The 17,416-nt window shown below is 35.0% G+C and overlaps 1 long non-coding RNA gene across 1 annotated transcript; it reads left to right on the top strand.

Annotated features, from left to right (window-relative positions):
- The first annotated feature begins 13,857 nt into the window (after window positions 1–13,857).
- Window positions 13,858–14,772, top strand: LOC120151057. Its single transcript, XR_005518586.1, has 2 exons — window positions 13,858–14,150; window positions 14,697–14,772. It is a non-coding gene; the product is annotated as an uncharacterized LOC120151057 (long non-coding RNA).
- The last annotated feature ends 2,644 nt before the right edge of the window (window positions 14,773–17,416 follow it).

The following is a 17,416-nucleotide window of genomic DNA, read 5'->3' as shown; positions in this document are numbered from 1 at the left end:
CACTTAAGAATTAATGACTAGATTTATCTCGAACATCTAGTCTTCATCTAAGAAATGGACAATCTCATGCCTCCTACAATTTTAGAAGATGAAGCACTCATAAACAAAACATGTAACATCCCAAAAATTGGGTTAGCGTAAAATGAATTTTTTTTGAAATTTGGTGATTAATTTCAGAAAAGATTAAAAGTTTAGGGACTTAATTGGAGAATTTTGGTGTTGAAGTTAATAGAAAAGTTTGAAAGTAGAAATAGTATAATGGTCATTTGATAAGAAATATTTTTATCTTCCCTTTATAAGGATATAACCACCTGGAGAATGGGAGGAAAAGGAAAAGAAAAGTCTGGAGAGTAGGGTTCATCTAGCTTCTTATTCTTCTTCTCGTAGTTAAAAAGGTGAGTTTCTTACAAGTTAATTATTCCTTAATTTTATGATAGGTTTTAATTCTTGGAGGATTAAGAAAGCTTAAGGAATGCTTAATGTGGCTTAAAACTCAAAGATGGTTGAGTCAAGAGAAATTAAGTAAAAAGAGTTTTTAAAGGAATTATTGAAAAGAGTTAGTAAATAAGTTTTGAAGTGAAATTTGACTTGTCAAGGGTCTAATTAAGAAGTTAGAAGCAATAGAAGTGAATTAAGAACATGTTGAAAATTTAGTAAGATTCTTGGTTCTAAGAATTATAATGAGATATTGAAGATGATTATATGTTATAGTGTTAAAAGATGGTTTAAGTATATGTAATTGAGTTTAATGGCATAATGGGAGTGGTATAAGTGGAGTTTAGGCAAAGTGATGATAATTTTTGGGTTAATGAAGTAGAATCTGGGTTGGTAGTATTGGTACTGGTTGAGTAAGTACCGATACTACAAGGCAATATTAAGTAATATCTATGTGTGGGTATCAATACTGCATGAACAATATCGATACCATATGGCAAACATTTGTAAGACCTTAATGGGATATCGATTCTGAAGTGATAGTATCGGTACCATGGGTATCGATACTAATGTGGATGTATCGGTACCATTCTTGAGATGAAATTACAGAATCGAAAATGGGTATCGATACCGTGGAAGGGTATCAATACTACAAGCATAAGGGTATCAGTATTGTAACAGTAGTATCGATACTACTTAAGTTGGGATTAAGGAAGTAGTGCTTTGTTTAGTTTATATTTGTAAGAATCTTTTCGAGTAATTCGAATCCCGACATTTATTGGATTGTATATTCGTGTAGATATCGATCGGGGATAAGTCCAAGATGAGTTAAAACTATAAGGTTGTGTAAGAATCATAAGTGGTTGCATTGACTAGTGAGGACCATGTGAGTACGTACTATTAGGTATATGAAGTTTTATGGAAATAAGACTTGCAATGAGTCTATTTCCATATTATAATATATGAATTCATGACAATAAGATTTTCCAACGAGGCAATCTTCCAGATAAAATAGGTACACCCATTAGATATTTCAGAGGATCAAGTTTAGATATCAGCCAAGTAGTGTGATACATCATATACTGCCTGAGCCTTCGGGTAGTCCAAACTAAAGCACAACACAACTTTTCTATTGGTGAGTACCTCGTCTCGCAATCAGCGAACTTTTTACTGAGGTAGTAGATTACTCTTTCTCTTTTCTCAGCTTGGTAATGCTGCCCTAATACACACCCTATTGAATTCTCAAAGATTGATAAATAGAGGATTAATGGTTTGCATGATATTGGTGGCATTAAGACTGGAGCATTCGACAAATATTCTTTTATTGCTTCAAAAGCTCATTGGCAATCATCGTTCCACACCCCTGGGTTATTTTTACGGAGAAGGCGAAAAATGGGATCGCACTTCTCAGTTAATTGCGAAATAAATCGGGCAATATAGTTTAATCTTCCCAGGAATCCTCGAACTTCTTTTTATGTTTGTGGGGGTGGTAAATCCTGAATAACTTTGACCTTCCCAGGATCTACTTCAATCCTTTTTTGCTTACTACAAACACTAAGAGTTTTCCCGAGGTTACCCCGAAGGTACACTTGCCTGGATTGAGTTTTAACTGGAATTTCCTTAATCTTTGGAAGAGTTTCCTCAGATTCTCTATGTGTTCTTCCTCTGTTTTAGCTTTAACAATCATATCATCGACATAGACCTCTATTTCCTTATGCATCATATCATGGAATAGTGTTACCATGACCCTTTGATAAGTTGCTCCTCCATTCTTTAGCCCAAACAGCATCACCTTATAACAGAACGTGCCCTACATGGTGACAAATATAGTTTTTTCCATATTATCTGGATGCATCTTTATTTGATTATAACCTGAAAACCCATCCATAAACGAAAATAGAAAGTTTCCAGCCGTATTGTGCACCAGGGTGTCTATGTGTGGCAGAGGGAAATTATCTTTCGGACTGGCCCGATTAAGATCTCTGTAGTCGACGCACATACAAAATTTCCCATCTTTCTTTGGTACTGGAACGACTTTGCTACCCATTCCGGATACTTGGGTACTTTCAGGAACTCAGCATCAAATTGCTTCTTTACTTCTTCTTTAATTTTAAGTAGCATTTCAGGTCGCATCCTTCTGAGCTTTTATTGTACCAGTTTACATTCGGGCTTTATTGGCAACTTATGTACCACTAACTCAGTGTCTAAACCTGGCATGTCCTCATACGACCAAGCAAACACATCTTTGTACTCTCGAAGTAGCTCAATCAGACTTTGTCGTCCCTCAGCAGATATAATGGTGCCAATTTTTATCTCCTTTTTATCTTCCTCTGATCCTAGATTCAAGATCTCAATGGGCTCTTCATGAGGCAGAATTTGTTTATCTTCTCTCTCTACCATTTTCAGTAGTTCAGAAGGTAAGTTACTTCCCTCATCACTATCATAACCTCCAATTTCCCCTTGACATATGGGCAACTCGAAATCTATCTTCGGGTCAGAGTCATCAGTATTCATACTATTGATACTGAAGGTCCTGAAAGAATAACGAACGAGAGGATATATATACATATACAAATACAAGATGATCTATCCCATATCAAAATAGAATAAAATAATAATGTATAATAAATAAATGACGAGAAAAATGCAAGGGATGATGTTTGCCATTTCGTGAATTAACAGGAATGCATCATTTATTAAAATAAAAAACAGATAGATTAACCCCTTACAGAAGATCACTTATTGTCTCGGGGTTTAGACAATAGGGAAAGTTTTTGTGCATTACTCTGAAACAGTTTTGTAAACTACATGTAATTCTTCTGCAGTCCAATTGTTTTGCCCAAAGCCTGATGGTGCGAGGTAAATGCCCATAGCCATTCCATCTTTGATTCCTTCCTCCGATATCACATTTATACCCAAATCCCTCAGGGCATTTTCCTTAACAGGCTCTTTAGATGATCGGCCCCCTGAAACATGTTTCCCCTAGATATGAAGGTGTTACACAACGGTGAGAAAATCATGGGCTCCCACTTAATATCCTCCCCGGCTAACCTGGTTTTTCTCCTTTACTGGCTCTTTTGAACATTTTTCAACTTTTCTTTTAAGGTCGGACGATATCCCATACCAAAATGATCTCGCTTAATATTGGGAAAGACTGGACTAATATTTCCCTGTAAGCGACTTCCAAGCCCTCTCCCAATATTGGCTCCTCTTCCCAGAGTCATTTTCAGTTCCATTTTGGTACAGTTTGACAACCTTGGTTTTGGAATTTTCTTTCCTTCAGCAACAAAGATAGCATTAATAAATTCCAGGGCTCTGAAAGAGCACTCAACCGCATCTTCATCTACTTCGACATATGGGGTGGTAGTAGATATGGAAGCAATGATATCTTCCTCGGCCTTAAGGCATACCAGTCTCCCCTCAATTACAAATTTGAGTTTCTGATGCAGAGTGGATGGCACGGCTCCTGCCTGGTGGATCCAAGGCCTTCCTAACAAGCAGTTATAGGAGGGTATTATATCCATTACAAGGAATTCAACCTTGTAGGTTGATGGGCCTATGGTTAGAGGAATATCGATCTTCCCCAGTACCTCCTTCTTTGTTCCGTCGAAAGCTCGAACAATGTTTTGGCAATTTCTCATGTGTGTACTGTCGACCAGAAGTTTCTTCAAGGTTATTAATGGTATCACATTCAGGGTAGATCCGTTGTCGATCAATACTCGTGATAACACATATCCCTTATACTTGATGATAATGTGTAGGGCTTTGGGGTTGCTCATTATTCCTGACGGGATCTCATCATCAGAGAAAGAGATGAAATTATCCGCCTGAATATTTGCAACTAGTCGATCTATCTTTTCTACTGGCACATCTTTCGGTATGAAAGTCTGATTCAAGACTTTCAGCAAGGCATTTCGATGTACCTCAGAGCTTAATAGTAGAGCCAGTATCGATATACGAGCTGGCAACTTGTGTAGTTGTTCAATGATGCTGTACTCGCTATGCTTCAAAAATTTTAAAATCTCCACAGCCTCATTCTCAGTTACCGACTCCTTAATTGTTGGCTCATCATCTTTCAACAATATCTCAACCCTTTTCCCTTTATCAACAGCCGCTCTTTTCTCGGGCTCACTAGTCTGGTTGGGAGAATAACATCTCCCACTTTTGGTAAAGTGCCCTACCTCATCCACCTCTTCCTTAGCATCCTCTGAACTTTCAACATTCTTTAGTTGACATTCATACCTCCAAGGGACCTGCTTGTTGTCCTTATAAGGAAATGATGACGGAAGCATGATCACCACTTTAGGGATTAACCTTTCCATAGTTCGGGCTTTTGGTGTGATGACTAAAGGGCAGCTAGAATTGTAAAGTCCCTTGGATGTGTCTTCGGAAGTGCAAATTTCTACCTCTCTCTCTTTCTTAGCTTCATTATAAAATTCCATGTATTTACTATCCATCAGCCCTTGAACTAAGGCCTTGAACTCATCATAATATTGAATGACATGATCATCGCAATGGTGGTAGGGGCAAGCGTGCTTATTCCCATCATTATTAAAGGTCAACCAATCTACTTTGACCATTTGACCCCATACCCAATGCATGGGTGACTTCACTTCATTGACTTTGGTTATAACTTCATTACCCCTTTCTTTAGCAACATTAACTCCTTCCCCTGCATGGTTCGACAGTGGATTTTGAGCCACATTAGGCTGCTCGCTATCACTGAAGTTAATGACATTTCTTTGTCTTAATATCTGCACCATCTTTTTAAAGGCTAGACAATTTTCAATTGAATGCCCCTGTATGATACTCACATTGAGCATTGATGTCAAACCATTTTGGGTAAGGAGGTTGTATTGGAGAAGTGTGGTAAGGTGACACCATATGTTTGTCGTACAGGATCTGGAATAGTTCTTTATAGGTCATAGGGATGGGGTCAAATTGAACCCTTTCCCTTTCTTGTCTTGGTTCTTTCGCCCCTTGATTAACATGATTTAGTGCAGATGAAATGGTGGCTTGAGGTCGGGATACTGTAATGTTATTAGAATCATATTTCTTTACATTACTGACCTCATTATCCTTCCTTCTTGCTGGAGGCTTTCGGCTAGATTCTCCTCCGTCTAGCTTCCCGCTTTTGATCGCCATCTCAATCATTTCTCCTGCGTTGACTATATCAGCAAAATTCTTGGACGAATTTCCAATAAGATGTCCAAAGAATGGGGCCCTCAGAGTATTTACAAAAAACATATTAGTTTCCTCCTCCTCCAATGGTGGATGAACTTGCACAACTATATCTCTCCACCTTTGGGCATACTGCCTGAAGCTCTCCTTGGATCTTTTTTCCATACTCTGCAACAAAATTCGGTTTGGCCTCACATCTTTTACGTGTTTATATTGCTCTAGAAAAGCCTTAGCCAAATCCTTCCATGATTTAATCTGAGCCCAACTTAGCTGATTGTACCAACGAATTGCTGAGCCTGCCAGGCTTTCTTGAAAGCAATGAATTAATAGCTGATCATCTCTCACATAACCTGTCATTTTTCTGCAAAACATGGTAATATGTGTAGAAGGACAACTGGTGCCATCAAATTTCTCGAAATCTGGAACTTTGAACTTCGGTGGCAACACTAAATTAGGGACCAAGCTTAGCTCTCTGGCGTCGATTCCATATAAGCTAGCTTCTTCTTTCATAGCTCAGAATTCATGCTTCATTTGTTCCCATTCTTTCTTGAGCTCTTTATCATGTTTTTTTTTCTTCCTCATCCAAATCAGGGACGTCTTCAATTGGTTGAGGGTTTAAAGAAGAGCCAGGTAGGTTTACTTGTATTCTTTCTGATTGTGCAGTTACTCTTTGTTGTGCTTTAACATGAGATGGTGTAAAGCCTGGAGGGTATAGGGGTTCTTCAGAGGTAATACCAATAGTTGGAGCTGTAATACTAATAGTTGAAGCTTTTCCACGATCTAATTGTGGTAGAAAACCCGGGGGATACAAAGTTTCTTCCGTAGTAGCACCGACAGCTGGGGTATCTTCTCGTTCAATATTTCTTCCTCGTAACATACTTGCAAGTTTCTCCATTAAATCATTCTGGGATTTTATCATTTGTTCATGCATCTCCTCCTGAACTTTCTTAAAGCTCTCATGGATGCCAAGCTGAGTTTTTTCAATTTTGGACAATCTTGTCTTCCATTTTCTTTGTTGACTGACGAGTACCGTATGGGTGTGAGGTGTATGCCGGGATAACTACAAATGATTGGAAATTGTATTTTATTATTTGGTGATTTTTAATGAATGAATTGTTATAATGTAATCATTAAGATTATGAAAATTTAGAAAAAAACATATGAAAATGCAAATGCAAATGCAACTCAATATTGATTCCAAAATAACTTAGTTTATATAAAAAGTACTCAACAACACACAACGTCTAAGCACTTAGGTAAAGATATTATATCAACATATCATCAATCCGATTATGCATATTTCTTCCTCTGTTTCTGGAATCACAAAAATTCTTAAAACTGTCGCTTCTTCAGATAACTCGTAGAATTGGCAAGCTACATCGCGGGCTTGATCCATTGCTCTCTCCATTGCTTCATGTTGCCTTTGAATGGTGTCCTGAGCCTGCCTTAGAGCAATTCCAAGCTCTGGATTAGTTAATGGTCAGCTCTCTTCTAGCTGTTGGATTCGCTGATGGCATCTATGCACTATGACTTCTAATTCAACAATCTTCACTTTTAAGGCCTCGTTTTCTTGCATGGTTACCTCTTGTGCGGATGAGTGGATCAACCCTGCTCTTTCTAGATCCGCTATCTTCTTTTTTAACATCTCGTTTTCTTTTTAAAGACTATTGTAAGGGTTCTAAAAAGTCTCATCGATACTAAGCAGTTGTGCTTCGAGTTGTTCAATATGTGCTCGTGTTTGTGCTAATTCCTGGTTAGCCTCATCTCTTTGCTCTCTCAATTTCTGAGCGTATTGCAGGGCTCGTTTCTTTTCTTCTTAGCCTTTTCTTGCGCTTCTTTTCTACCTTATCAAGTTTTATCTTTAGGGTATTGGCAGTATGATGTAGACTCTGGGCTCTCATATTTTTCTCTAAGGCCCGAAAATCTTGGTTTAGTGCATCAAAATTCTCCTGGACTTTCTCTTTCTCTTTGGCCAATTGTTTTATCGCTCCATCCTTCTTAATCATTTTGAGTTCCCATATTATCTTCTCATCCGAGAAGCTTCTCTATTCTTTTTCTCTCTCTAGATTCATTAGTCGCATTTCCTCTTTTAACAACTCAGCTTTTGTCGGGAGCCTCCTCAATCGCTCCTCCATAGTCAACTTGTCTTCTAAATTTGGCTTAGGTATGTTGTTGTTAATTCTCTGCGATCTCCAAACCTCATAGGCCGGCGTGAATACAGGCTCTATCATCTTGAAGCTCATGCATTGAGGCTTCTGCCAAGCCTCGTAGATCTTTGAAATCCGCTCTCGGTAACCCGGAGTAGAGAAAGAAAACTCCGCCTCCTTCAGGCCATGGGTAGTTGGTACAAACTGTCGGGTACCGAACTGTCTGAGTACAATTAGCGGAGTATATCCGATCGCTCCCCATAATTCGTACAACATTACAAAACTATCGTTACCGCACCTGAAAAGTATGTCTTCTTTGGGTAACCAGTAAGCCTTCCATACTATCTCAGTATCTTTCATATTACGGAAAGCTTCAACCCAATCTTTCCTCTTGCGATACTCTGGGATTTGACATTTGTCAAGGAAATCCACTAGAGGCAAAAAATTTGATTGATGTCTCCGAGCCCAGCCTTTCTCGACTATCCAGGAGTGACTCCACCACCAAACTAGTAACAGTGAGGCACATCCGGTGAACTGACCTCCCCCTAATCGTCTACACTGGTTCAGTGACAAGAATGTTTTCACAAGGATGGCTGGTGCAGGATTCTTTCTAGCAATAGCTTCGACGAAATCGATTAAGGTGATGTTAAAGTGATCCTCATTCCTGGGAAAAATTACTAAACCATATACCGCAAGGGCGAAGTGATCTCTTTTTCTTTTTGATGGAGTTTGCTCGTAAATTAAACTTTTCAGCTGAGTCCAGTGTCGAAACGATTTTTAAACCGGTGGGAAGCGAGATTTGGAAAACCACATCATTTTTAATTATTCCATTTACGATTAATTTTTAATTAAAAATAATGTGATTTTAGAAAACCTCTCGTTTCAAAAATTTGGGAATTCATTCACGATAAAAATACGGGTTCGAAGAGTCGCCACCAATCTTTGATTAGGGTGTGATTGGACACCCAAAAATGTTTTGTCATTTTAAATAAAAAATTAATTTTAATTAAAACAACAAATTTAGGTTTGCGTTACCAGAAAATGAGTTCGGGAGTCGGTTATGCGTGGGGAAGGATTAGCACCCCACAGCGCCCTAAATCGGTACCTCGTCGATTAATTAATGTCTTTGCAATGAAATTTACAAATTCGATTTTAATTTGGTTTATGATCCCCGACAAAACAACACATGAATTTTACAACTATCAAAAGCACCAAAATAGATTAAATTAAAATTACCAGGCCTTAAGAAAGATAAAGAATATTCGATTATTTACAAATATCGAGACCAGATCTTAGATAAGTTCTAACTATATTTTCTCGATAAATTTAAATAGCCGAACATTTCTTTATCTTCCGTTCCCAAATTTTAAAGTAATAATTCAATTTCTTAGGTGTCATTGATGGGATACACTGTTAATTTAAAAGCGTTAGAAGCGGACCTCTAATAGTTAAGACAACCCACTTAAACGAATTTAAATTAAAAGGGTATTACCCTTAGTCAAATTATGTCGTATGGTCGAGATATGCAAATGAGGGTATCATACATATTATGCAATAGTAGTTATTAAGTAAATGATATGAATATGCCAAAACTTATATGCATCCTAATAGAAGGTAAATACCAATATTCACAACACTAATTTATTCGACATATTAAATAAAATGAAGCAAGACACAAAGTTATCCTATATTACTTATTATATGCATATATACGCAAGCAAATGACCATATTAACATTAATAATTAAATTATACATAATGTTTACATGTTATCATGAAAATATAAAAAACGACAAATGACTTAAATGAATAAACACAAAACTCTAAGGCTAAAATCATAGATTATACAAAGATCAAATCATAGAACAATAATGATCATATTTCATGTACTAAAATCGAAATAAACCCACAAATGTATGCATGACTAAACTGTAATCTTCAAAAGAAACATATCAAATGTATAAACAAATAAAATATCAAAGCAAGTGAATTCCAGGACTAAAATGAAATATGCAACAACATGAGGTTCAAATGTCTAAAGAAATGACACCAAGTACATTACCACTCAAGATTAAAATTAAATATAGGTAGAACATGGAGACAAAATCAGAAGTACGAAAACGTCAATTTAAGGACGAAAATGAAGCCTATCTAAAACAGGGAATCACTTACATTAATTGCTTTAGTTCAACAAAAAAAAAGGGTAAAGATCGAAAGCCCTTTACAAATTTCTCTCGCTTTTATCCTTGAATACCCTTTGCTCTTGATAATTTTGCTTCCTCCCCGTGGTCTCTGCTTGCTCTCCTCTTTGATACTTTTTTTCTCCTCGTGAACCTCCTTCCCCACTCTTTTAATTGCCGACCCCTTTCCTCTATAGGATGTCCTCTCTTTAAGAATAGATGCTGAACAAGTCTATCCTCCCTTCCCCCCCTCGTGAGTGATTAGCTCCTTTTTTTAAATTGCAAAACTATAATTCATTAAACCAACCATTCTCCCCACGTTCATTTGCTCCCCCTTTCTTCTTAATGCTATATCCAATACCTTATTAAATATAGGTAGTGGAGTAATATTCTCATCATGTGGGAATAAAAAATAGATGGCATAAACAAGGGTTTGTGAAAACTACACGCATGGGCAGCATTTGAGGGTGAGTGGAACATGAGTGGAATTTGATGTGTATGATTTCCCTCTAATCATGCGTGAGTGGTGGCTGGTCAACAAGTATGAGCTGTTTTATGTATAATTTCAGCTGGTTTAGACACTCCCAAGTGTTCCCAAGTGCTGTTCCAACGTGTCTTATTGTGCAAGTGAGCAAAGGTCTGCAGAAAATTCGTAAATTCCGTATTGATTTTCCAGACTGCACAGTCTTTGGTTATCTGATTATATCTTGAGCTACCGATATCGGATTGATGTGATTCAAAGTGCGTTCGAAAGGTAAGAGATAGAGGATTAAATGTTAAGAAGACTTACTCATCCAAATATACTTGTAACATATTCAAAATTGGAGATCAATATGGATGACGTGCACTGTTTGTAATTTGGGGCCTGATTTGTGCTCGGTGTACCTTGGCCTGCAAAATGATAACATAAATAACATTAATATTATTATTAATAGTAAAATAATATAGTAATAATAATAATAATAATATCCCGGACAAAATGGGTGTCTACTCCCAGGAGATCCCTTCATCACGAATGTACTCTTCGACCCACTCCTTATTCTTTTCCGTCAGCGTGTTCATCTTGGTTATGAACCCCTTAGGTCGAATTACCTTGGTGTAAATAGAATGACTTCTAACATTTGGGATATTCAGCAAAACTTTATACTCCACCAAGGTAGGGGTCATGTCTACTTTACCAAAAGTAAAACACCTGTAAGCTGAATTCCAACACTCGACAAGGGCTCGAACCACTACTGAATCTATTGATACTCTTAGTAACTCTACGATGTCACCGTATATCCCTCTAAATAGTATATTCTCATTATCATCCCAGGTGGACCAAATTCTTGATAACTTAGCCCAGTGTGCCTGCATGACTCGAATAATCACCTTTTCTGGAAAAACTAAATCTTCGGTATTGATAAGGCTATCCCCGAACCGTGTCTGTCTGTATTCAGACTAGGTCTGAACACTGATTGCATTCTCAGTCCCATCGGAAGACATTGTTGCCTTAAGTTTTTTTAGAATAACTAGGTGATCTGGGAATCAATACTGTTTATGAAATGATGTGATATGATAATGATACATGCAATCAGGAAACAAAGAAATAAGTTAGTGATATTAGAATAAAAAAATCAAAGAATAATTAGTAAAAATTTAAAGTATCGAATGCCAAATAATCAAAGAAAATTAAAAATCTTAACATCATGCGACCTAGTTCTTTTAAGTTATTCGCATGGCTTTAACGGGGTAGGCTTACTAAATTCTTTATATGAGGTTGGGTTCTAGCAAAGGGTTCCCAAGCCATTTTTACAACCTGTTAAGGTTGCCCCCGATTCTGGCCCATTACAGACTTGCGAATCAAGTTCAACTCAGGGGATCACACCACTAAAAGCGTACCTCGAAACTAATATCCGGATAGGCAACTTAGGGTGCTTTCTAGAGATACTTTGTCAGACCCACACAAGGAAGCCCAATGCTCCTCGTGAGGTGTGACGTTTCTCCCTACTTAAGTAAACTGGGATTGAGCTCGAGTTTAGAGCTATGATATACAACAATCCTAAATATTTCACAGAAGTGTAAGAATTGATCAGAAAGAAACCTTTTTTTTTGAAATAACATAATGAACCGTAAATTAAACAAGATCGAACTCAAAATTTCTAAAACCATAAATATAGGGTACCTAACTCGTGGCTCGACTCTCAATTTGTTTAAAAAACAAAGGTCCCCAGCAGAGTTGCCAAGCTGTCGTAACCGTTTTTTCGCCCGGAGGAGAAAGACCGATACCGACGGGGGGTTTTCTTTTTGAAAATCATTTGAAAATGTGAGGAGTCGCCACCAACCATTTAAGGTGCGATTGGAACACCATAAAAACCGGATGATTTTAATAAAACATTTTGTTTTTATCAAAAGAGCGAATTTTGAGGTCTGCGAAAATCCAGAAATCAGGTTCGGGAGTCGGTTACGCGTGGGGAAGGATTAGCACCCCCACAAGCACCCAACAATTGGTACCTAGTTGATTACCCTATATTTAAAATTAGAAATTTGGAGTTCGATCTTTATTTAATTTAAAAATCATTAAGGATGCAAAGTTGAAAAGAGTATTCGTTTATCGAGACTGATATCATTTGCCCCCGAGCATAAATGCGGGATATCAACTATTGTGCCTAATAACCGAATATTGCATCTTTTTTTTAGAAAACATGATGTGGTTTTGAAAAGGATGTTGACTTATTCAAGGAATTACTAGTATTCACCCCCTGAGCACAATTACGGGAGATATACTATTAATTCCTTAATAAGTAAACAGTGCCTTAGATTTTTAAAAACAATGTAATCAAACAAAATTTTATTTGTCATAATTAAACTAAAAATAAATTAAGACATTTTCTAACTTAAAATGTCAAATTATGAAAATTAAGAAACCTAATAGCTCAAATTTAAAAGGTAGGTTATAGTATTAAAGTTTATATATTAAGATGAATTATGTATTCATGTATTATAAATTTTCTTTTAATAATTTTAAAATGATCGAATATTACCCTTAATCAATTTATTTCAATTTGAGTCAAGTAATGCTAATGAGGATATTATACAATTCATGTAAAAAAATGTTAATGAAAAAATTAATTAAACAAATATTATGATTATCTATTAATAAATAATATATGAAAAATTATCATGCAATAATATTTTAATACCAAAAACAAATATATACATATTTTATGACTACACATTATGATATATATATATATATATGCAATATACAAATGACTTAAATGCAAAAAATGAAAACATAACATACCAAACTAAAAAAAATAGCTATATATTAAACTAATGGCTAAATCATATTAAACCGAAATTTATTATTTATAATGCAAACAAAATAACAATTAAAGCGTAAATGCAAATATTATCATATTGAGTACCTAAAATTATTACAAAGGATTAAAACCATAATAAATCCAATATATGCTGGACTAAAAAGTAATATGCAAAAAATTAGAGATCTAATATCTGATTAACAAAAAATAAATAAATCAATTTTTCGGATTACAATTAAAAGTATATAAAATACATAGACTAAATTAAAAGCATAAAAAAAACTTGAATTGAAGTCTAAAATGTAACATGCAAAAACTTAAAGGTCTAATGTCTAAAATAACAACAATTAAATATAATAACATTCAAGACTAAAATTAAATGTGCACAAAATAAAGAGACTAAATTAACATGCAAACATTCGATTTGAGGACTAGAATGAGTAAAAAAAAATGAGATGACCCATACAGAATACCTCGAAACTCAAAGAATTAGTTGCATAGTTTACTCCTCCCTTTGCAAAACGTAAGTTAACATATATTGAAACATTACCGTTTTACTCTTTTAATATATATAGTAAAAGCTTAACCCTAATTTATTTGCAAACCTCCCTCTCATATCGACTGAATACGCCGTTTCCTTCTCCTCTCCCATCTTCTCTATTCGAGAGCTTCACAGCTCTCAACTCTCCATTCCTTTCTTCTTCGTGGCCAAGAAGCTCGACAACAAGCTCTCTATATCAGCCACCAAATATCAATGGCCACTCCGCCTTGAACACCGCCGAAGCCCTTAAACACCTCGACCCCGATTTGGACCAAAATTCTCAATTAAAACCCCTAACGCTCTGGTCACTGTACGATAGCTTGGTGACTTACATCGACCCCCAAACTCCCTTCGTCTTTCAAGTATCTTCGAAACTAATTTCCATTTATTATTTTTTTTTCATTTTTTACTGGTTAGCTGGGTGATTAGGGCCGAAATAAACACTTATTTATTTTTTATTTAATATTTCAAATATATATATTAGTGTTACCATGCTTGAAAAGGAAGAAAAAATAGGTTATATTTACTCCATTTGAACATGCAAGGCTTCGATTCTTAGAAATATTATTACAATATTTTTTTTAAAAAAAATAACAGTATATGATATACCTTAAATTTGAACAAAAAAAATACTTGTTGTATTAGAAGTGCACAGATCAGAGGAAAGAAACATGCATTCGAACAATGAAAAAAAGTAAGTAATAGACAACCTTTGTTATTCTTTGAAGATGGAGTTACAGTGTGATTTTTCAGATTTTTTTTCTCCTCCTCTTTTACTCATAGAATCACTTTCTTTATATTTTTTCACTCGCCAAATCCTCTTGGCTTTTTCCTTTTTTTTTCTTCGTTGCTTTATTAATTGGGAATGGTTGAGATTTGTTTTTGACTTTTGTTGTAATTTGGTGTAGGTTGATGATGATGGCTTGGTGGATGTCTCAACTTGAAAAACGAGTGTTGACAGGCAAAGCTATTGTAAACGATTCGGAAAGGAAATAAAAGGTAGCTTCTTTTTTTACATTGATTCGTTCATTTCTCATATGTACATGTTATTTTTCTTGAGATTTGGTTTGAATAACTCAAAGCGTGGGTTGCGCCGATGACCAAAAAGGGGTAGAGTTTCGAAGTTTCGAACCTAGATCTACTCCCGAGGCATGTTCATTTTTTAAAGTATTTAATATTCCCCCTAAGTCAATCTTAATATTTAATTTACATTGAAATTTATCCTTTAATTTTACTTTTATATTAATTTCGTCCTCTATATATATATTTTTAATTATATTTTTTATTTATTTACTATATTCCTCTTTTTTATTTATATTATATTATTTTCATTATATATATATATGTATAGATGTATTAATTTTCTCCATTTACTATATATATATTTTTTTCTTAATATTATATTTTATACGTTTTTATATATATATTCTTAATATTCTATTTTTGTTTTTATTTATTTATATATATATATATATATTATATTTTTAATTTATTTTATTATTTTATTTTTTTTCTTAATATCATGTATATCTTTATTTTTTATTTGTTTTACTTAGTATTATATATTTATTATTTTTATTTGTTTTAGTAAATACTGTTTTATATGTACACATTATTTTTATTCCTTTTTAATTTCTTTTACTTTTTTTTTACTCCATTAATTTTTTTCCTTTATCTGTGTCTTTGTTTTTTAACATTTTATTCATTTTGTTTATTTTTATTATTTTATTATTATTTTTATGTGTTTTGTTATTTTCCATTTTTTCTTGTTTTATTTATTATTCTCACGTTTGCATACTTGCTATCCTAATTTGATTTTATACTCCGCTACGAATCTAACGTTTTTATCTTTTAAGGGTATTCAAATCAATCAATTGTAAGTAATTTGAATCGGGTCTGTTAAATTTTAATTTTAATTTCGAATTTTCGCAACTAAGACAACCGATAAATTAATTGGTACCGAAAGGGCGGTTCAAGGGTGCTAATCCTTCATTGACCGTAACCGACTCCCAAACCCGACACATTTCTGGTAAAAACGCAGATCAGGTAAGATGGTGTTAGACCCACCTAAATTCGTTTTAAAATGGTCGATGGCGACTCCAATCCACATTTTTCAAGTCAAAGCTCAATTCCGGGGCCCAACCGAAAGACGGTTACGACAAATCTATGTGAATATATAAGAGTATAATATAAGTTATATGATTGGGTATAAATATTAATTATAGGATTAGATGATAAGAGGGATTAATGAGAATCATATTGATAATTATAGGAAGATTAATAATGATAGTAACAAGATATATATGTATACATGGAATTTTATTACATGAGATTTATTATGGATTAATGTGTTATTTTTGCATAAATTATAACTGCATTGTTAAGTATTTAGAATTCTATTATACTTTTTATATGTCTCACTAAGTCATCGACTTAGCGTGTGAATGTTTCACACGTAGTTTTCGATATACAAGAGGAGCAAAAACAGGTAGGACAGATCAACCTCTTATTTCCAAAAGATCAGATAAGAAAAGAATTTGAATTATATGTATTTTGTTATATTGAATATAGTTGGAATGTAATAAAAGATTTGAGTTAATTGTGCTCTGATATGTTTGGTAAAACCAAATATTTTTTTATTAATGTAAATTGTTCAGTTTTAATTTAAAGTTGAATTGGAAATTCTTTAGTAGATTTTAAAAAGTAAATGCTTTGAAAAGTTAATGTGACACATTGGACTCGTATCCGAGTCGGGTATGGGTTAAGGGTGTTACAAAACAAGTAAAAGCAAAAGATAAACATTCATCAACCATTAAAACAAAGTTTTCAAGCATCCTTCAAATGAACGCCACCAAATATAGCTTAGTTTATGGTGGGGTTTGAATAAATGATAACTTCCTAAAAAGGCTACTTTTAAGGCATTTTTCACTTAAGTTATTGTTTGTTTAAGAGCTCATTTTAGTCATTTTAGGATCATGTAGTTGCATATAGTTACATTTGTGGTGGTATTTCTATTTTATCTCTTAAATGTGCTGTATGAGAGAAAGGTGCAGTTGTTTGTGGTGTGCAGGGAATAGTAGACAAAAGGATTCTTTGGGAAGTAATGCCCGTAGCATCACACGTTGCTGAAGCATATTGAAATGCCTTGGCATTTCTGGCACATAAAATGATAAAAAGATACAGCTGTACGAGGAAAGATGGCTCTGCACGTGAAATAATGGTTATAACCACCTGTCAGAAGACCATTGCCACCTGGAGGATAAGGTTCACGCATATGGTGTGATTCTAGGGGTATGAGGGGTATTTTGCACCCAACATCACCCAACGACCTCATCATTACCCCTAGATATTTTTATTATATATGACACCTCACAAGGGAGAGAAGGACATACAATAGACGCATACGCATAGGGCAGAGCATAAAAATATCAGTTTTATTTTCCTTTCCCTTCTTCTTCCTTGGGTGTTCCTCCATTGATAAAGCTCCAAGGAGTGGTTAGCTAGGCGTCCGAGAGGAGCTAGCGAGCTAAGGTGGTTCGTGGTGGCCGAGGATACCTCCAGTGGCGTGTGTCGAAGGCTTCTTCTCACTTCCCTTTGCTGTTATTTTTCTATTTATTTTTGGGTTGTT

Source organism: Hibiscus syriacus, unplaced genomic scaffold, assembly GCF_006381635.1.
Source record: "Hibiscus syriacus cultivar Baekdansim isolate YM2019G1 unplaced genomic scaffold, ASM638163v2 tig00111027_pilon, whole genome shotgun sequence".
In the NCBI taxonomy this organism is placed as follows: domain Eukaryota; kingdom Viridiplantae; phylum Streptophyta; class Magnoliopsida; order Malvales; family Malvaceae; genus Hibiscus; species Hibiscus syriacus.
Note: the sequence above shows the minus strand (reverse complement) of the source record. Positions and strands in the feature narration are given on the sequence as shown.